The sequence below is a fragment of the Aquarana catesbeiana genome, linkage group LG04, assembly GCF_042186555.1.
Source record: "Aquarana catesbeiana isolate 2022-GZ linkage group LG04, ASM4218655v1, whole genome shotgun sequence".
In the NCBI taxonomy this organism is placed as follows: domain Eukaryota; kingdom Metazoa; phylum Chordata; class Amphibia; order Anura; family Ranidae; genus Aquarana; species Aquarana catesbeiana.
In genome coordinates, this window is record NC_133327.1 from 69233933 (window position 1) to 69250648 (window position 16716).

General features: G+C 46.1%; 1 protein-coding gene across 3 annotated transcripts in view; it reads right to left on the reverse strand.

The window, feature by feature from the left end:
• The window catches only part of UBXN2A (UBX domain protein 2A), a 49408-nt gene extending 34446 nt beyond the window's left edge, over positions 1 to 14962 (reverse strand). Inside the window, exon 1 of one of the 3 annotated variants that reach the window (XM_073625321.1) lies at positions 14846 to 14962. The gene's annotated coding sequence lies outside the window, so the exon portion shown is untranslated. Of the gene's footprint in view, positions 1 to 7411; positions 7797 to 14845 lie in introns of those variants that run through there. The other 2 variants (XM_073625322.1, XM_073625323.1) reach the window with 2 other exon arrangements.
• Between the last annotated feature and the right edge of the window lie 1754 nt (positions 14963 to 16716).

The following is a 16716-nucleotide window of genomic DNA, read 5'->3' on the forward strand; positions in this document are numbered from 1 at the left end:
TGGCGAATCCACCTGGATATAGAAGAACTTGTTGCCAGCTGTCCTTTTCTAGGACCCTCAGGCAAGACAAAAAAGCAGTCAGTTTTCCAAAAAGGAGCTGACATTTCCAAGTAAACTTTTATTGCTCTCACCACATCCAGTGAGTGAAGCGACTTTTCCTCCCTAGTTTTAGGGTTTGGAAAAAAGGAAGGTAAAATGATATCCTGATTCAAATGAAATTTGGAAACCACTTTTGGTAGAAAATCTGGAGGAGGTCGCATGACCACTTTGTCCGCATGAAGAGCCATAAAAGGTTCTTTGCACGAGAGGGCGGCCAATTCTGACACCCTTCTAGCCGATGTTATAGCCATTAGGAAAACTAATTTCCTGGTCAATAGGACCAAAGGGATATGCCTAATAGGTTCAAAGGGCTGACTCTGTAATGCTGACAGTACCAAATTTAGGTCCCAAGGACATAAAGGTGGTTTAAGAGGTGGCCTCAGGTGTGTTACTCCCTTGACAAAGGTTCGGACCAAAGAATGGGATGCAATTGGTCTTTGGAAAAAACGATAAGGCCAAAATCTGTCCCTCGATTGTCCCTAAAGCAAGCTGCAAGTCTACTCCTGTTTGGAGAAAGGCGAGCACCCTTCCAATCGTATACCTACGAGGGTTCCGTTTGCTTTTCTCACACTAAGAAATGTATGACTTCCAGACTCTATAATAGATAGCTCTAGAAACTGACTTTCTAGCGTTTATCTAAGTAGACAAGACTGAACCCATAATACCACGGTCTTTCAGTAGTCTGGTCTCAATAGCCAGGCCATCAAATTCAGCAACCGTGAAGAAGGATGGAATATGGGCCCTTGAGACAACAGGTCTGGGCGGCAAGGAATAACCAACGGATCTCCTACTGCCAACTTCACAATCTCCGAGTACCATGATCTCCTGGGCCACGCTGGACCCACTAAGATCACCGGCATCCGTTCCTCCCGTATTCTGCGTAGCAAGTGCGGCAAAATTTGGATCTGAGGGAAGGCATATATCAGAGAATACTGATCCCAAGGAACTACTAGCGCGTCTATCCCGACAGCAAGCGGATCCTTGGTCCTGGACACAAACCTGTCCAGTGTGGCATTGAATCTGGATGCCAGCAGATCCACATCTGGGGTCCCCCAGTATTGGCAGATCTGTAGAAAAACCTTGGGATGCAGGGACCATTCCTCTGGTAACAATTTCAGGCGACTCAGGAAATCCGCCTGCCAATTGTCCACCCCCGGGATAAACACTGCCGACAGAAACGGCAAATGATTTTCTGCCCAGGTTAGTAAATGATTTACTTCTCTTTGGGCTGCCCGACTCCTGGTACCCCCCTCGTGGTTGATATACGCCACTACCGTGGAGTTGTCGGACTGAACTCCGACCGGAAAACCCCGCAATCTGGACGTCTAGAATCGCAGGGCCAGACGAGCTGCCCGAATTTCCAGTACATTCATGGGCAGAGTCTTTTCTGTCTGGGACCATATTCCCTGGACAGACGCTTCCTCTAGGACTGCTCCCCAGCCGAGAAGACTGGCGTCCGTGGTCACCACTTTCCAAGCTACTGGTGGGAAAGATTTCCCTCTTTGTAAGTTGCTGGTTCTTAACCACCAAGAGAGGTTCCATAGAATCTGTGGAGATAGAACCATTGGTTGATCCAAGGTTCGAACAGACTTGTCCCAGGCTTTCAGGATACTGTTCTGAAACACTCTGGAGTGGAACTGCGCATATGGCACTGCGCTGAAAGATGACACCATCTTGCCCAATAACCTCATGCACAGCCGGACAGAAGGTGTTGGTTCTTTTTTCACCTTCTGTACAAGTTCCACTATGGAGGCGACCTTTAAGGGCGGAAGAAACACCTTTTCTTGGGCGGTGTCCAAGACCAGACCCAGATACACCAAGGTTTGGGTTGGACAAAGAGCTGACTTGTCCAAATTTAGTACCCAACCTAGGCGTTGTAAGACCCGCACTGTACTGGACACATTTAGAACTAGTGTAGGGCGAGAGCAATCCCTTAGAAGTAGATCGTCCAGGTATCCTATTATGGAGACTCCTTGAGATCTTAGGGAAGCCAGTACTGGGGCCAGAACCTTTGTGAAGACCCTGGGGGGCCGTGGCTAGACAGAAAGGCAGTGCCACAAACTGGAAATGACTGCCCTCTACAGCGAAACGTAAGAACCTTTGGTGTGGACCGAAGATCGGCACATGAAGGTAAGCATCCTTGATGTCTATGGATGCCAAAAAGTCTCCCCTTCTCAGGGACCTTATTACTGAGCGAACCGACTCCATGCGGAAAGATTGGACGTCTACAAAGAAGTTGAGAGCCTTGGAGGTCTAAAATGGGCCTTACTTCCCCATTTGGTTTCGGCACGGTGAACAGGTTTGAGTAAAACCCCTTGAATCTTTCTTCGTGCGGGACCTTTACAATTACCCCCTGCATCAGCAGATGGTGTAAAGCTAGGAGTAGGCAACTTCTTTTCTCCGGACCCTTGAGTGTAGAAAGCGGTTCGGGGGAACTTCCCCGAACTCTATTCTGTAACCGTTCTTTACAGTGGAAATGACCCATCTGTCTTGAACCAGTTCCTCCCAGGCTTCCCCAAACAGCCAAAGCCTGCCCCCCACCCGTTAGAGCGGGGGCGCCCCTTCACAAGGCAGACTTGGAGTTAGGCTTGGGTCCAGGGTTTTTTCTGACCCTGTGGTCTTTTAAAACCAGACGGCTAAGGCCGTTGATACAGTTTAGGGGAAGAGGCACCAGGCCCTGGGGGATTAGGAATTTTATAAGAGAGCTGCTTCCCCTTCTTTTTAATAGGAAGCAGAGCTCCAGAGATCTTTTGGATATACTTATCCAGATCATCGCCAAACAGGCATTCTCCATGAAATGGAAAGGCAGCAAGTAGCCTTTTACATGGTGTCTCAGCAGACCAGTTCTTTAGCCACAATACTCAGCACATATGAACTGATAATAAAACGCAAAACGAGACATCTGTTGAATTGAGTCCTTTAAAGCGTCTACTGCAAAACACAAGGCATGAGGGATCTCTGATAGCTCTTCAGCAGATTCCCCCTGGCAAGGAATGCTCTTTACTATCGTCTTAAAGCGATCCTTTAGGGATTGACAAATCCCAATAGCTGCAATAGCAGGCTGAACTGCTGCACTGGCAACCGAGGAGGCCTTCAATAAGGACTCTAGTTTTTTATCAGCCGGATCCTTAAACACCTGGGCATTATCCACTGGACAGGTTAAGTTTTTATTCACGGAAGATATAGCAGCATCTACCAAAGGTGTGCTCCATTTCTTCCTAAACTTCTCCTCCATAGGGTACAAAACAGAAAAGCTTTTGGGAGGTAAGTATATCCTGTCAGGATGCTCCCAGTCAGCATAAATCACCTGCTCCAGTAACAGATGCAAGGGTAAGGCTTGGGAAATTTGCTTATGTCGCAAAGATCCCAGAGTGGAACAAGCGAGTGCAGACTCCTGAACCGGGGGTAACTTAAAACCAATTCGTACCGTCTCCATTATAGATTGGATAAACAATTGCTGGCAATGGGAGGCTGAAATTGGCTCCTCAGAGCCAGAATCCTCCGCAGAGGAATCTTCAGTCTCTCCTACCTCCTGGTCCTTCATGACCACCTCCTCTGGATCCTCTGCCCATTCTGGTTCCAGGTTACCTGGACCCATATGGCTATAAGAATCCTGGGGCTCTAGTGACTCACCACTTGGCCCGGGCCCGGAGGAGGGAGATCTATTACGTTTCCTTCCCCCCTGTGTTACAGAGGCAATCATGCCAGCTATCTTGCCTTCAAGACCCGCTAAGGCAGATGCCAAATCATCCTTTGTAACATAAGCTGAGGTAGGTACATTGGTAGTGGCTACAATGCCTGACAAGTGCAATGGCTCAGCCAGGTCAGAAGCCGCGGGTCCTTCAGAAGAAACTGAGGCTGCATCAGCATGGGGTTGGTCTCCTGTTATTTGTGGAGGGACTCTTACCCCTGTGCTTGCCTTGTTCTCTGCTCCTCGTTTTTTGGAAGACATTGCTTACACACGAGGAAACTAAACAGGAGGACTCCCCACAAACTAGAACTAGTTTAAACCTGTCACCGCTGTGTCCAAGACCACCAGGCTCACGTGCCCACCATTCGCTCTGCCTCCTCCATGCGCACGCCAGAGCTCCCTGCTTTAAAAGCACTAGCATGAGAGCAAGCGCGCGCATCAGCGACCCGCCTACCGCATGGCGCATGCGCCGTCCTGACGCGCACCTGTGACGTGGATAGCGGCGGCGCACTCGCACGCCGGTGGTGTGCACGTGGCGCGCATGCGCACTCGCATGCAAAAATTTTTAAAAATGTGCACCAAACCGGCCTCTGTAATCCTAGCACAGGCTCAAGTTTACACTAGCAGTTTTACAAGGGGAAATACATATATTCACATGTATATACAAAAAATGCCCCAAAGGGAATACTCACCATCCCAAGCAGCAGGGCCTGTCTTGCCAGGCCCAATCTCCCCCCATCACGGCGGGTAGCGCCTCTAGGGACCTTCAGGGACCGGGTCCCCCATATTGGGGTCCACACCCCTGGACCTGTAAAGCACCCTTTATGGTTTCCTTGGGCAAGATTGACCAGGAATAACAATTTTAACAAGGGTCCAGCGCCTAAAAGGACACATTACAAGCAACACCTCGTTCTTGAGCCGAGGTTCGGGTACCATCCACTTTAGCTTAGTAAGCCATCTGAATGGATCCGACTAGAACGTCCTCAGTGGGACATTTCTTTGAAGAAACTGAAGAGCTTCAACAGCCATGACCATCACCTTCAAGACACTGGCGAAAAAACTGAGGAACTTCCTGTATAAGAGGGGTTATATGGGAGGAACCGTCTTACTATTGGTTGCCAGTGTCCAATTACCTAAAAGTAAGCGTATAATCCACATAGTCATTATTATGGTGCTCTGTGTCCCGTGATGTACGATAAAGAAAACACAAAACTCATTCTACAGCTAACGCTACAGGCATCTTTATAACCTCCAGTGTGCATGAGGCCTAAGGGTGACCCTTCCCACTCCCCACCAAGGCGAGGAGCATTCTTCCCACTCCCCACCAAGGCGAGGAGCATTCTTCCCACTCCCCACCAAGGCGAGGAGCATTCTTCCCACTCCCCACCAAGGCGAGGAGCATTCTTCCCACTCCCCACCAAGGCGAGGAGCATTCTTCCCACTCCCCACCAAGGCGAGGAGCATTCTTCCCACTCCCCACCAAGGCGAGGAGCATTCTTCCCACTCCCCACCAAGGCGAGGAGCATTCTTCCCACTCCCCACCAACGCGAGGAGCATTCTTCCCACTCCCCACCAACGCGAGGAGCATTCTTCCCACTCCCCACCAACGCGAGGAGCATTCTTCCCACTCCCCACCAACGCGAGGAGCATTCTTCCCACTCCCCACCAACGCGAGGAGCATTCTTCCCACTCCCCACCAACGCGAGGAGCATTCTTCCCACTCCCCACCAACGCGAAGAGAATTCTTCCCACTCCCCACCAACGTGAAGAGAATTCTTCCCACTCCCCACCAACGTGAAGAGAATTCTTCCCACTCCCCACCAACGTGAGGAGCATTCTTCCCACTCCCCACCAACGTGAAGAGCATTCCTCACACTGACCCCCAATGTAAGGAGCATTCTTCACACTGACCACCAACATAAGAAGCATTCTTCCCACTCCCCACCAACGTAAGAAGCATTCTCCCCACTGACCCCCAATGTAAGGGGAATTCTTCCCACTCACCACCAACGTAAGGGGCATTCTTAAAGTAGATGAGAAAATCCGGACAGCCGCACCCCAGGAAGATATAATTCAAAAAACATTTATTGTAAATTCAGGAGCATGTAGCATACAAGACACTGTGGCAGAAGGTACAGGCAATCAGCTATCGCGTTTCGCTAAGTTTTGCTAAGTGCTTACTCATAGCTCAGTAAGCTAGTAAGGGGCATTCTTCCAAATGACCCCCAACGTAAGGGGGCATTCTTCCAACTGACCCCCAACGTAAGGAGGCATTCTTCCAACTGACCCCCAACGTAAGGGGCATTGTTCCCACTCACCACCAACGTAAGGAGGCATTCTTCCAACTGACCCCCAACGTAAGGGGCATTGTTCCCACTCACCACCAACGTAAGGGGCATTCTTCCAACTGACCCCCAACGTAAGAAGCATTCTTCCTACTTACCACAAAAGTAAGGAGCATTCTTCCCACTGACCTACAATGAAAGGAGCATTCTTCCTCCCACTGACCCCCAATGTAAAGAACTTTCTTCCCAATGATCAACAATCTAAGCCATTCTCCCCATCACCAATGTAAGGAGCATTCTTCCTATAGACCACCAAGGTAACAGGTCATTCTTTTTACTGACCAGCAAGGTAAGGCTGTTCTCCCACTGATCACCACTGTAGTGTATCTAATATATGGTGAGCTGTAGATACAGTACAATCATGTTAGCAGGCCAGGGGTTCCCAGAAACCTGAATAATATTTCAAGTTTCCTCCGCGGTGAAAAGGATGAGAAAAAAGCTGGTCGAATGGCATTGGATATACTTACCCTGAAAGAGTTACAAAGCTTCCAGATGGCAAAGTTAATCATATGACAATTCAGTGTAGGTGACAGACTGGAAGAAAATGCTGAGTGAGGACATGAGTCACCCAGATTACATCGAGATCCAGTGACAGCACATCTATATATACACATACAGAGGAACACACACAGGTAGCACGCAGATTTCAGTATCCTACTGCAAGACTGCAATACAAACACACAGTTCTCGTATACCCGCTAATCATTGTGTTCAGAATATGATGTTGTTTCTATTTCCTAGATCAGTGGTTCTCAACCTTCCTAGTGCCGCGACCCCTTGATAAAATTTCCCAAGCTGTGGGGACCCCAACAGTAAAATTATTTTCGTAGCGTGGGTTGTCAGCCTCCAAGAAAGTAATTTACGCCCCAAACCCACGGACATTTACCTGAGTCCCTTCTACTCGTATAGTATTAAAACCCCTTATGGTATATTTTGGGATGTACCACTCCTTCTCTTTTGTTATCCTTTCTTTCCCTTTTATTTCGCTCTATCCTAATTTCTTGTTTTTATTCCCACATTCCTCTCTTGCCATCTTTCTTGTTTTTTCTCTTATTCTTTCTCTCCCTTTTTCTTTGTTCCTCCCCCTTTTCTCCTTTCCCTTCCATGTATTCTCTATTTTTATTCCTTCTTTTACTCCTTAGTGGGGGGGGGGGGGGGGGGGGTTATGGGATGAGTGGCAGTGCTGGGGGGAGTTCTGATCAGGCAACTTAGGTCATCTGCAGAACTGTAGTGGGGACTTTTATTGACTACTAAAATCACAGGTAGTGTTACTCACTGTGTCTCTGGATTCACTGCATCTCAGACTTTGTGGTGTCTCGCAGCAGTGACACCTATGCCGAAATCAGGAGATGGGGTCTCCTCCAGCCCCTCCCACTTTACATTCGTCACCAGTCAGCTGACCTCTAGTCTCTGCCCTCAGTCATGCCTTGAACTGAATGGGTGGCTGCGAAGAGGCTGAGTGGGCGGCTGCGGGCTCCAGGGACAGTCCTGCTGGGCGGCCACGAAATAGCTGGGAGAGTGGTGCGGGCTTCAGAAACAGCCCAGGATTCGTGACCCCTGGAAAATCATTCGACCCCCAGGTTGAGAACCACTGCCCTAGATGATCTGCATTTTCTGTATAGCAGAGTAATAATGATCATCCCCGCCAGCAGTCGTTCTGTCCGAGGAAAGGCTGCCTGTCAGCTTCTTGCTGAAATCTAGCAAAGGGAAAAAAAAACTGTCTTCCTAAAATTCCCCAAATCTTTAACTGCTACCAAATAAGGATGGATGTTCTCTTTACTATGGACCGATTCCAATGTACATTCCAATAACAACAACAACAAAATACTAAAATCTCTGCCATTTAACACCAGATGGGAAAACAAAATAAAAATCCTTGCACAGACAGTTTAAGCTGAATTCCGGCCTTTCCTTCAGTCTTGCACATTTGTACAGGCTCCTCTCCTCTACTAAAACTTCCTACTCTGATTTTACGGCACACTGTGAGCTTCTTGCAGTGTGTATTAGAAGCTGTGGATGGAGCCTGCCTCCTTTCTTGGCTGGGGGACATCCAGCATCATCTAGCACTTTCCTCCTCAGTTTTACTGTCCTGCCCGTTTCATATATTGTATTTTAGTTCCTTGAATCATGGAGGCTTCGCATCATGTGTAGGCCATAGCTTCTGTTTTTAGGAAGCTTTCTACAGCACCAGCCATGATCTGCCTGCATTGCATAGAGAAGCACAGATGCCCAGGGATGTCACTGGGCCTATAATAATGTGGGTAATGAAAACAGAAAGGTTTTTAACACCTTCCCGCTCGGTCTATAGCAGAATGGCAGCCGGGCGGGGGTTCCATTGTTTTGACTGGACGACATATAATGTCCTTCAGAACAAGCTGCCTGTGCTCGCCCCCGGTAAAGAGCCTATCACATATTATTTATTATTTCAGGTACTTATATAGCGCCGTCAATTTACGCAGCGCTTTACATATACATTGTACATTCACATCAGTCCCTACCCTCAAGGAGCTTACAATCTAAGGTCCCTAACTCGCATTCACACATACTAGGGACAATTTTAGACAGGATCCAATTAACCTACCAGCATGTCTTTGGAGTGTGGGAGGAAACCAGAGTACCCGGAGGAAACCCACGCAGGCACAGGGAGAACATGCAAACTCTAAGCAGGTAGTGACGTGGTTGGGATTCGAACCAGCACATAGGCTCTTTACCAATTGATCAGCTGTGTCCAAGCACAGCTGATCACAGTGTAAATAGGAAGTGCCGGTTATCAGCATTCCTATCCTTGCACTGACAGAGCAGGAGTAGAGGGGAGCCGATAAGCGGCTCTCTTGACACAGGGGATCTGCACTGATAATCAGTGCATTGATTATCAGTGCAGCCCCATCTGCGATGCCCACCAGTGCCACTATCAGTATCGATCAATGCTGCATATTAGTGCCTCCTCATCAGTGCCACCTCATCAGCGCACATTGGTGAAGGAGAAAAATTACTTATTTACAAAATTTCATAACAGAAACTAAGAAAATTTGTCAAAAAAAGAAGAAAAGCTAAAATTTTTTTGTTTGGGTACAGAAACTCGACCAGTCATTGCTGAATGGGCCGTATTATAATCCATTTATGGCCAGCTTAACAGGCAAAATGAATATTTTTAAATAAAGAGGGGGAACCTTAATATTCCTATCAGATAATTTAATTTGTCTGCGCCCCCCATGGGGGATAATTTCTTTCCCTTTGTGTAAGAAGTTCTAACCTGTGTTTCTAAAAATTATGTTTTTGTGGCCCTGTTGGATATATTTCCCGCTTCCTGTCCTGATATGAGGGTAAATCTCCCCCATGGGAGCAAATACAACAATTATACCGACAGAGGTTCTTACCCTTCTCTGATTTATCCAAAATGAAATAAATGATAGCTACAGCAGAGGTCTCCAAACTTTCTAAACAAAAAGGGACGGTTTACTGCTGTTCAAACTTTAGGATACTTTCACACTGGGGCGGTGAAAATGTAAAGCCGTAAAGCCTGCTAGTTTTAGTGGTGCATTACCATCGTTTTAGCTGTGCATTTTCAACCGGTAGCGAGTCGCTTTTAACCCCTGCTAGTGGCTGAAGAAGGGGTTAGTACCGCCCGTGTAGCGTTGCTGCAGAAGCGCATTGCAGGCAATCATTGGCGTCCACGGAAGAACTAGTGCCCAATCATTGGCGTCCACGGAAGAAATAGTGCCCAATCACTGGCGTCCACGGAAGAACTAGTGCCCAATCATTGGCGTCCACGGAAGAACTAGTGCCCAATCATTGGCGTCCATGGAAGAAATAGTGCCCAATCATTGGCGTCCACGGAAGAACTAGTGCCCAATCATTGGCGTCCACGGAAGAACTAGTGCCCAATCATTGGCGTCCACAGAAAAAATAGTGCCCAATCATTGGCGTCCACAGAAAAAATAGTGCCCAATCATTGGCGTCCACAGAAGAAATAGTGCCCAATCATTGGCGTCCACAGAAAAAATAGTGCCCAATCATTGGCGTCCACAGAAAAAATAGTGCCCAATCATTGGCGTCCACAGAAAAAATAGTGCCCAATCATTGGCGTCCACAAAAAAAATAGTGCCCAATCATTGGCGTCCACAGAAGGACTAGTGCCCCAATGTTGGTGTCAGTGGGAGGAATGGTGCCTCATCATTGGTGATAGTAGAAGGAATAGTGCCTCACATCAGAAGGAGGAACAGTGCCCCAAGGGCCGGATAAAGGTAAGCAATGGGTCACGACTGGCCCACGTGAGACAGTTTGGAGACCACCGACTTAGACAAACTGCATTTCTATTGTCTTCCTGCTAAATACCTTTCTCGAGGAGGCTGTCCCTGTAGTTTCATCTTTCAAACTACTGGCCCTGAGTGCCACCCCACTGTCTCCCTGCCACACCACGTCCAGGGCCTACAGCCTAGAATTCAAAGGACTAGGTGAGTGCAGGAGCTATCGGAATCCCAGGGAAGTCCACATGTAGTGGGTGCAGGGGTGTGTGAACAGTATACCAGAGGAGGGTCATACACAAGCAAGACCTGACACCTCTGTCTTTCTACGGGTCAATGGATCTGGTAAGTGGTTATCTACACATCTAGAAAGGGTGGAGAAAACTATTTAGTGTTGAAGAAGTAACATACTACCTGTGGTCACCAATAATTAAACACTTGGATATATAATATCAAAATGCATACCTAGCTACATATTAAAATGTTTGAACTATACAATGTTTCTTTTCTGCTGGCTACTGTCATTCATAGTAACTTTAGTATTTAGACTAAATAAGATAACATGGAAATCTGAGTGCTGACGCATTTCAAATAACACAAGTGTGAAAAAGGTTAGTGAAGATGGCGACTCGAGACAGAAGAGGCTCTCACAAAGTTGGCCGCAATACAAGGTAACATTAGCCTGTGTAGAAAGCCATGGTTTTTACAACTATTAAATTGTCCATTATTCTTACAACCATTATTAAATGTATTAACGTTTTTAATAGAGCTTTTTTTTCCTTCCTTTTAATGTATAGGATTGGGGTTAAGTTCCTCTTTAAAAACAAATTTCTCAGGCAAAGCACTTACAGCTGTGTGTGGCAACCTGTTAGGGTAGAACAGAGCACATACCACAACTATGTCATACTTCCTAACACTGATTCATCAACTTTACCAGAAGAAAAGTGTTATAACTCATGCTGTGTCATTGGACAGCCATTGAAGGAATCCTGGAATTAATCACAAAGCAACCAAACCATTTGTTTCCATGTCTGCAAAATAAGCAATACCATACAAACAATAAGAAAAACTAAATAGATGTTTTGCATTGTTTTCAATGAATACAAGGCTTTTTTTTCTTATTTATTTTACTTTTAATTTTTACACTGTCCCTTTAATTTTTTTAAATTTATCACTTTTATTCCTTTTACAAGGAATATAAACATCCCTTGTAAAAAAAATAAGCACATCTTTATTGAGAGATCTGGGGTCAAAAAGACCCCAAATTTCTCATTTACCCTTAAAAGCAAAAAAAAAAAAAACACATTTTGCATTAAACAAAAATTAATAAATAAACACATCCCTTTAAGCCCGAGAGGCGGAGGTGAAGTCAGACGTCACTCCGGTCATCCAAGGGCATAGAGCCAAATGGGGGGTATCTTGCCCTCATTTGGCTTCCTGTCTAGGCCCCTCAGGGGTTGGATCTACTCAGGCCTTACCGATGGTTCCAGAAAGCTCGGAGACCTCCGAAAAGCAGTGGGAGGGGGCACCTCTCCCGCCGCCTCTAAAAGTGATCTTGTGGAGATTCCGCCACTAGGATTACTTTTATCTGAAAGAAAAAACGCTCACAGTACAAAAGTATACCGGGGATACGGCAGCTAGCTGCTGCCATAACAACGGTATTTAACATCAAAATGATGACAGAAATGTACTGGTCATCAAGTGGTTAACTGACCAAAAACGCAGCAAGATTTTAAACACCACAACAGAATTGCAATGGACCAGTGTGCAGACATACATAGAATTTAAAAGGGATGCATTTATCTCTTTTCTTGCGCTAAAGGTGCTGATAAGGGTTTACAAATTCATATTCATGATATTAATTAAAAAGTCAATTATATAGGGATGGGCCAAAAATTGTGTTTTCGGCACATTGCCCAAAGGAAATTATTGCCAATAATAGCATCGAAAATCGCGCATGCGAAATAACAGTAGCCGCGCTGCTGGGTAGCGCCCATTGCAGGATGTCATCCTGTGTGAGCCGTTGGCGACGCGCATGCGTCCCAGACTCGGAAGTGCAGGATCACATACTAGGTATGTGGAGAAATCTTGCCACCGTATATGTAAGTTATACGCTCGGTAAGCGGTTAATGGCCCTGAAATCTATTTTTCATTCAGTTGTTTTAATACTGCTTTTTTCTGCCACCATGTAATGTCCTCAGAGCTCTCAAATCTCTTCTTTTCCCTTCACTTCTGTTTGTATGGAAGGAGCAGTGCATGTTAGAGCTCTACGATTTATCGTTAAAAAAAATCGTGATCTCGATTCAACCCCCCTCACGATCTCTATGCAGAATGTCCAGATTCATTCATGTAACAAGCGTAGAGAGTTCTCTGCTCACTCAGCTGTCAAAAGAAAGAAAAAAACAAAACGGGCAGTCTGCCAAGATTTTCACAACATTGTCCGTGCTGGTAGATTATATATTTCTCTCTCTCTCTCTCTCTCTCTCTCTCTCTCTATCGAGATATAGATATATAGATATATAAACATTGTGACTTCTTTTTGTTCTTAGATCAAAAGAATGAACTTCGGTGTGTAGATGAGGGCAGTTTAAGCATTTAACTGCTTTTTGACCAGCCACCACAGTTTTACTGCGGCAGGTTGGCTCGGCTGGGTAAAACAACATTACCTTACGTCGCTTCGCATTCGGGCCACTAGGGGCGAGCGCGCGCGCAGCCAATGCGAGTGCCCGGTGGGCGCGATGACCGCCGGGCATCCGCAATCGCTCGTGACAGAGCGAGAACCGGGATCTGTGTGTGTAAACATACAAATCCCGGTTCTTTCAGGGGAGAGGAGACAGATCATGTGTTCATACTAAGTATGAACACCGATCTCTCTCTCTCCTCCTAGACAGTCCCATCCCCCCTACAGTTAGAACACACAGAGAGGGAACACATTTAACCCCTTTGATCGCCCCCTAGTGTTAACCCCTTCCCTGCCAGTGACATTTATACAGTAATCAGTGCATTTTTATAGCAGTGATAGCTGTATAAATTTCAATGGTCCCAAAAATGTGCCAAAAGTGTCCAATTCGCCCGCCGCAATATCGCAGTCCCAATAAAAAAAAAAAAAAAAAAAAAAAAATCGCAGGTCGCCGCCATTACTAGTAAAAATAAATAAATTAAATAAATAATAAAAATGCCATAAAACTATCCCCTATTTTGTAGACACTATAACTTTTGCGCAAACCAATCAATATACGCTTATTGCGATTTTTTTTTTACCAAAAATATGTAGAAGAATACATATCGGCCTAAACTGAGGAAAAAAATAGTTTTTTTTGAAAAAAAATGTGGGATATTATAGCAAAAATAAAAATATAGGTTTTTTTTTTTTTTTTTTTCTTTCAAAATTGTCGCTCTTCTTTTGTTTATAGCGCAAAAAATAAAAACCACAGGAGGTGATCAAATACCACCAAAAGAAAGACATAAATTTTATTACAGCTTACATTGAGTACAGCGTCGCACGACTGCGCAATTGTCAGTTACGCAGTGCCAAATCACAAAAAATGGCCTGGTCATTGAGCAGCCAAATCTTTCGGGGCTGAAGTGGTTAAAGACTAAACCTTTTTCCCGACACTATTTTTTTTTTTTTTTACAAAGTACAAAGTTAAAATCTGTATTTCTTGCTAGAAAATTACTTGGAGCCCCCAAACATATAGAGATATATATCTATATATCTATATCTATATATAGATATATATATATTTAGCAGAGACCCTAGGGAATAAAATGATGATCGTTGCAATATTTTATGTCACACTGTATTTGCGCAGCGGTCTTTCAAACGCAATTTTTTGGGAAAATATACACTTCAATGAATTAAATTTTTTTTTTTTTTTTTTTTATGTGAAAGATGATGTTACGCCATGAGAATTGTGATCTTTATTCTGAGCAAAAAAAAAAAAAAATCGTGATTCTCATTTTAGCCAGAATGGTGCAGCTCTATCTAGTGCATGTAAGTGTCAGCCATGTACACGGCTCTATGTACACTACACATCCCATAATAGTCTATATCCCATCCCAGGAGCCAACAAGTGAGGGTGACTACGTTCTACATTGGATGAATGTAGTCACCCTCTAACAGGAACAAAAACAAAGGGATTTGGAGGATCTGAGAGCCATAGAAGGGCCTCTGTGTGGATTAGGAATGCAGATTTTAATAGATGACAAACAACTGACTGTGTTTCCTCTTCTGATCAGAGCTTTTCCCCTCCATACACCACTGAGGAAGAAGAATAGACACAACACTGAGGCCAGGGACAGACAGGTCCTCTCTATGGCTGCACACACCCAGGACAGACTAGAAAGAACCAGATCAGGGCACACATGACGTCGCCCCGCCCCCATATAACTCCTCCCTACACTCCCCGGGGACCGCCCGGTGCCGCTCAGTCCCCTACACTGGGCCGTATATCGCCGCCACTCACCATCGTCACCGCCGCTGCTGCTTCCAACACAACCCCATCCTCTTGCTGTCACACTCCCCACTATTGCCGGAAGTGACCGCAACCACGGCTGACGTATCTTCCGGTATGTGACAGGTAGTTCACGCTTGTCCTCGCGAGAGCTTGTGAGGTAGATGCCTGTGCCACCATCTTTATTGTGGGAAAAACTTTCCCTAAATAGGTTTGGTGTTGGAGAACTAGAAAGAAACATGGGGGTTTGGGTAGTCTATGGTCAATTTGTGGTGGATGTGTTAAAGAGTGTGCTATGGAATCGTTTTAATTATACATGGGCAGCAGGAGACCACTGATTGCTCCCACTGACAACCAATGCTAGGAGGTTCTTCCACTGACCACCAATGCTGGGGAGTTCTTCCACTGACCACCAATGATTGGAAGTTCTTCCACTGACCACCAATGCTGGGGAGTTCTTCCACTGACCACCAATGATTGGAAGTTCTTCCACTGACTACCAATGATTGGAAGTTCTTCCACTGACCACCAATGCTGGGGAGTTCTTCCACTGACCACCAATGATTGGAAGTTCTTCCACTGACCACCAATGCTGGGAAGTTATTCCACTGACCACCAATGGTGGGGTATTCTTCCACTGACCACCAGTGCTGGGGAGTTCTTCCACTGACCACTAATGCTGGGAAGTTCTTCCACTGACCACCAATGCTGGGGAGTTCTTCCACTGACCACCAATGCTGGGAAGTGCTTCCACTGATCACCATTGCTCGGGAGTTCTTCTACTGACCACCAATGCTTGGAAGTTCTTCCACTGACCACCAATGCTGGGGAGTTCTTCCACTGACCACCAATGCTGGTAAGTTCTTCCACTGACCGCCAATGCTGGGGAGTTCTTCCACTGACCACCAATGGTGGGGTGTTCTTCCACTGACCACCAATGCTGGGTAGTTCTTCCACTGACCACCAATGCTGGGGAGTTCTTCCACTGACCACCAATGCTGCGAAGTTCTTCCACTGACCACCAATGGTGGGAAGTTCTTCCACTGACCACCAATGCTGGGGAGTTCTTCCACTGACCACCAATGCTGGGAAGTTCTTCCACTGACCACCAATGCTGGGAAGTTCTTCCACTGACCACCAATGCTGGGGAGTTCTTCCACTGACCACCAATGCTGGGGTTTTCTTCTTCACACTAACCACTGATACTGAGCATTCCTACTCCTACTTTCCAGTTTCCACCGATGTCAGGGTATTCTTCCTGCCACTGACTACAGGTGCCAGGGTATTCTTCCTGCCACTGACTACAGATGCCAGGGTATTCTTCCTTCCACTGACCATGTTCCCAGAGTATTCAATTCTTCTTCCATTTACCACCATGCCAGGGCATTCTTCCTCTTACTGACCACCATGCTGGGGTATTCCTCCACTGGCCACCAATGTCGGAGTATTCTTCCTCCCATTGACCACCATGCCAGGGTATTCCACTGACCACAATCCTGGGTTATTCTTCCTCCCACTGACCCCCATGCTTGGGTATTCTTCCACTAGCCACCAATTTCAGAGCATTCTTCCTCCCATTGACCACAATTCCAGGGTATTTTCCTCCCACTGACTATAGATGCCAGAGCATTCTTCCTCCCACTAACCACCGATACCGGGTATTCTTCCTTCTACTTACCACCAATTCCAGGGTATTCTGCCCTCCACTGACCACTGATGCCAAGGTATTCTTCCCCCACTGACTACATATGCCGGAGTATTTTTCCTTTCACTAACCACTGATGCTTGGGTATTCCACGTTCTACTTACCACCATTTATAGAGTGTTCTTCTTCCCACTGAATGCCGATGCCAGGTATTCTTCTTTTCACTTATAACTAATAC